General features: G+C 45.3%; 1 pseudogene; it reads left to right on the top strand.

Annotated features, from left to right (window-relative positions):
* Positions 1–997: 997 nt before the first annotated feature.
* LOC126110042 (5S ribosomal RNA) lies at positions 998–1,115 on the top strand (annotated as a pseudogene).
* The last annotated feature ends 3,820 nt before the right edge of the window (positions 1,116–4,935 follow it).

Below are 4,935 nucleotides of genomic sequence, written 5' to 3'. Positions count from 1 at the left end.
GTCCTTAGGTTAGTTAGGTGTAAGTAGTTCTAAGTTCTAGGGGACTGATTACCAAAGATGTCAAGTCCCATAGTGCTCAGAGCCATTTCTCTTGCCAAATTTCTAGATCAACAGGGAATAGCCTATAGGTTTGGATGAGCAAATTTGCAAGTATCAAAACATGCGACATAAACTGCCAAATCTTTTCATTGTATCGACTTGGAAGCTGACATTTATTATGCCGCCACGGTACAGTAGAGCTTAGTAAGTGACATAAATTTCGAATTGGTACGTCTGCTGAGAAATAGGGTTTTTAACAGTCGGACAGACAGACTGGGGGAGAACAAAGTGGTGTTGTAAGGGTTCTGTATATACCGACTGAAGTAAGGAACCGTAAAAATAAAACAGCAAAGTAAACTTGTGTATTGTGTGTCTAAAAAGCTGTCGCATGTTCCTACAGGGGGTAGAAGAAAATCCCGTGTAATAGTCTCGTATATGAGATGGAAAAATCTGTTTTTGACAGAGTCAACTACGTGCGCTTGCATCTCTTTGCGTCCAAAGACAAAACACTACTTGTTAAGTAATTCTTAAAATAACAGCTTCGAAGTAGTTCGTATGATCCGAGACACCTATATCACTTTGCCACAAAATAGATTGTTTGCTCCGCTACGGTATGGTGCACGTATCGTCAAATATTCGAATTTGTCACGTACAGCCCTTTGCTTCTAACCTCATAAATTGTTACATCGGCATACTTGCTATGTTGGAACTAAGGTCTTGTCTCTTTCGTTTCAGGTATGGCTCCATCGCACTATCTGGATAGCTGGTATACTGTACGGTGTATGACGTAAGTAAGACTTGGTCCATCTCCATCGGAGGTAGTTCATTTGTAAATGGTATTTATAATCGCAACGGAAACTCGAGAAGAAATAACAATACTGGCGCACGTATACGGACAAGACATGCCGCTACTACATAACTAAACAAGATAATTCACAATTCCTATAAGAGGCTTATGGGCAACGGCCTTGCCGCAGTGGATACACCGGTTCCCGTGAGATCACCGAAGTTAAGCGTTGATGGGCGTGGCCTGTACTTGGATGGGTGACCATCCAGGTCGCCAGGCGCTGTTGCAATTTTCCGGGGTTCACTCAGCCTCGTGATGCCAATTGAGGAGCTACTCGACCGGATAGTAGCGGCTTCGGTCAAGAATACCATCATAACGACCGGGAGAGCGGTGTGCTGACCCCACGCCCCTCCTATCCGCATGATCCTCTAAGGATGACACGGCGGTCGGATGGTCCCGGTAGGCCACTCGTGGCCTGAAGACGGAGTGCTTTATTAGAGGCTTATAGGCGTTGTAGAAGGGACTTCGTAGACAAGATTTTGATGAGGAACGCTTGTCCGGAAATGCAGCTTTTGGATGCACCATCCAAACAGACCTTGGAGGTCCAGCGGTACCGACCGGCCGCCGTGTCACCCTAAGCGTTGCGGATATGGAGGGGCTTGTGGTCAGTACACCGCTCTCCCAGCCGTTGTCAGTTTTCGTGATCGGAACGGCTACTTTTCAGTGAAGTACTGTGCGTTCGGAAAGCGACACCTGCTGATATGTGAACCAGTTTGTACTCTGTTACGTAGACGCAGACGATGTAACGAGTCCTACACGCCGATACCACGCATCCTGACTAGGACTATTGAGATTTTTATAAATATAGAGTGTCCGATATATCGATATATCGACGGAGGAAATATCGACTTACGTGCTTATAAAAAGATCGCTCTTAGAGCTGTATGTTTAAGTATTGATCTATTATTGGATATTCTGTACATCAACAAGCTAGCAGTCTGCTACACCCCGTGGAGCACGAATTGAAAGGAAAACGATGCACGTTCACGCTTGGCGATAACCACTTAGCTAATAACGATAACTGCATCTAAGTGGCACAATAAAAGGTGTCCGATGGGTTCGTCGTCCGGTTTTCTCACATACCAGATTAGTCCTTAACACTAAGGAAACTACTCCAGATTCGATCCATCGCAGCAAGTTTCTCGACCTAGGCACGAAAATTAGCGATAGTACCTCTGTGTACACTGATGGCTGACCATTGTGTCGGGTGAGCCTTCGTCGTTGGCACCGATGATTTTCGGTACCGACTTCCAGAACGCTGCTAAATTTTTACAGCCGAGCTCTTCGCCCTGTATCAGGCCACGCAGTACATCCGGGGTCTTCAGTTGTGTCGTCTGCTCAGCCTCTCTCACAAGGGAACCTCCCCATCGCAGCCCCCTCAGATTTAGTTATAAATTGACACAGTGGACAGGCCTTGAAAAACTGAACACAGATCAATCGAGAAAACAGGAAGAAGTTGTGTGGAACTATGAAAAAATAAGCAAATTATACAACTGAGAAGTCCATGTGCAAGATAGGCAACATCAAGGACAATGTGGGCTGCTGAGCGCCGTGGTCCCGTGGTTAGAGTGAGCGATTGCAGAAAGAGAGGTCTTTGGTTCGAGTCCTCCCTCGAGGGAAAATTTTACTTTCTTTATTTTCGCAAAGTTATGATCTGTCCGTTCGTTCATTGACGTCTCTGTTCACTGTAATGAGTTTAGTGTCTGTGTTTTGCGACTGCACCGCAAAACCGTGCGATTAGTAGACGAAAGGATGTGCTTCTCCAATGGGAACCGAAAACATTTGATCGCAAGGTCATAGGTCAACCGATCCCTCCATTGGAAAACACGTCTGATAGATTCTATACGACACTGGTGACGGCATGTGCGTCACATGACAGGAATATGTTGTCGACCCACCTAACTTGTACACTTCGCGAATGGGTGAAAAGATTCTTCTACCTTGCCCGATTTAGGTTTTCTTGTGGATGTGATAATCACTCCCAAAAAAGTGATGAAAACGTAAGAGTTTGTCACATAAACTGCAACAAATGAATGCAACAGTTTCACAGTCGCACAGTTTTCCCTCTGCTCTGTCAAAACATATGTCTTTTTGCGTTTTCAAATGTTTCCGTGCGTAGACCGTCAAATCCTGTATATGTCCAAGCAAATCTGAACATGTCCTGGAATTTTGGAGAGCGAAGTTGATTATGTGTGAGTGCCTGAACTTTGATAATTATCTGAATATAAAAAATGAAACTTTTCACTCGAGAGAAGATTTGAACCAAGGACCTCTCGTTTCACAGCTGCTCACGCTAACCACGGGACCACGGCGCTCGTAAGCTGACACTCTCCTTGATGTTGCCTACCTTGCGCATGGACTACTCAGTTTGTATATTTTGCTTGCTTTTTTTTCATGGTTCCACACAACTTCTTCCTGTTTTCTCGATTGATCTGTGTTCAGTTTCTCAAGGCCTAAATACTGTGCCAACTTATACCTAAATCTGAGGGGGGTGCGATGGGGAGGTTCCCTTGTCAGTGGCCTTCAGAGCCTGTATGAGCTGCACGCTGGCCATGCCTTAGCGCAGCCAGTCCAGGAAAGCCGGCCGGGGTGGCCGTGCGGTTCTAGGCGCTACAGTCTGGAACCGCGCTGCTGCTACGGCCGCAGGTTCGAATCCTGCCACGGACATGGATGTGTGTGATGTCGTTAGTAAGGTTTAAGTAGTTCTAAGTTCTAGGGCACTGATGACCTCAGATGTTAGGTCCGATAGTGCTCAGAGCCATTTGTACCGTTTTTGAAGTCCAGGAAAGCTCTCACTTGCTTACTATTGATGGAGCCACACTGATGTTTATGTGGATTCCTGGTCACGTCGGTTTGACGGGCAACAAGGTCGGAGGAACTGTCCCAGCAGCATAGACGACCCCTCCTCGCCCTTCTCGCCGTGAGCAGATCATTTCAGCTAGGTAGCGTATCTGGCCCTCTCTCTTTAGCCTTCGCCATTTGTTAAATGGTTCAAATGGTTCAAATGGCTCTGAGCACTATACGACTTAACTTCTGAGGTCATCAGTCGCCTAGAACTTAGAACTAATTAAACCTAACTAACCTAAGGACATCACACACATCCATGCCCGAGGCAGGATTCGAACCTGCGACCGTAGCGGTCGCTCGGTTCCAGACTGAAGCCCCTAGAAACGCACGGCCAAACCGGCTGGCTGTTAAATGGTTCTCCCCCACCACTTTTTGCTCATTGCACTCAACCTATGACGATCCGCCATTTCCTGATTCAATGCCCCCTTTTTTTTTTTTAACCACTTACGTTCTCGTTTGTATTTGCGGGCTGAGAAATCGACCGTCTTAGCGAATGACGCGCAGGCTGTCGACCGTGTTTTACTTTTTATCCGTCTTAGAAATATGGCGAAGCACATTTAATCTTTGGGTCGGAACCCCTGCTGTCTCTACAGTATATTTTGTGGATCTTTCTGCAACAGGGAGTCCTTAGGTCTTTTTCATGCCATCTAGCGGGCTTTGTAGTCGTTTTTAACTCCTTTTTCGTATTAATGTTGTAAGGTTCTGACATTGGCGCGTGTGACCTTTGTTGTTTTTGCGCCTGGAAACAAAACAAACCATGTCTTTGTAATTTTTCCTCCTATCTACGTGATTATGTAGCTCTCAATTCGTTCGAGCAATCAGTCACTCATAATATGAAACACAGTCATAGCTCATTCACTCAAAATGATTCAGAAATTTTACTTGTTAGAATGAAATCAGGCGATGATTCTTCTTCCCTGCAGGCTCGTGCTTTGCGGCAGTCTGGTAATCTGTACAAATAAAATGCCTCCTAATTTTTGGGAGCGTTGTATAATCAGTCGGGAAACCTCATATCAAGCGGATATTTGGCTTTGATGAAGTTTAACCTTCCGAAGAAGTAATGGAGCTCTTGGATTATTAAATGCAGGTTCGTATTCAGTCTTTCGGAAGTTCCCTTCTGATTAACAACTACGCAATATATCGATGAATATCATTAATTCTCAAATGTCAAATACACACCTTTCGTATGAAGGAGCAATATA

The sequence above is a fragment of the Schistocerca cancellata genome, chromosome 12 (assembly GCF_023864275.1).
Source record: "Schistocerca cancellata isolate TAMUIC-IGC-003103 chromosome 12, iqSchCanc2.1, whole genome shotgun sequence".
In the NCBI taxonomy this organism is placed as follows: domain Eukaryota; kingdom Metazoa; phylum Arthropoda; class Insecta; order Orthoptera; family Acrididae; genus Schistocerca; species Schistocerca cancellata.
The sequence above is the reverse complement of the archived record's forward strand: the minus strand, read 5'-3'. Positions and strand labels throughout refer to the sequence as shown.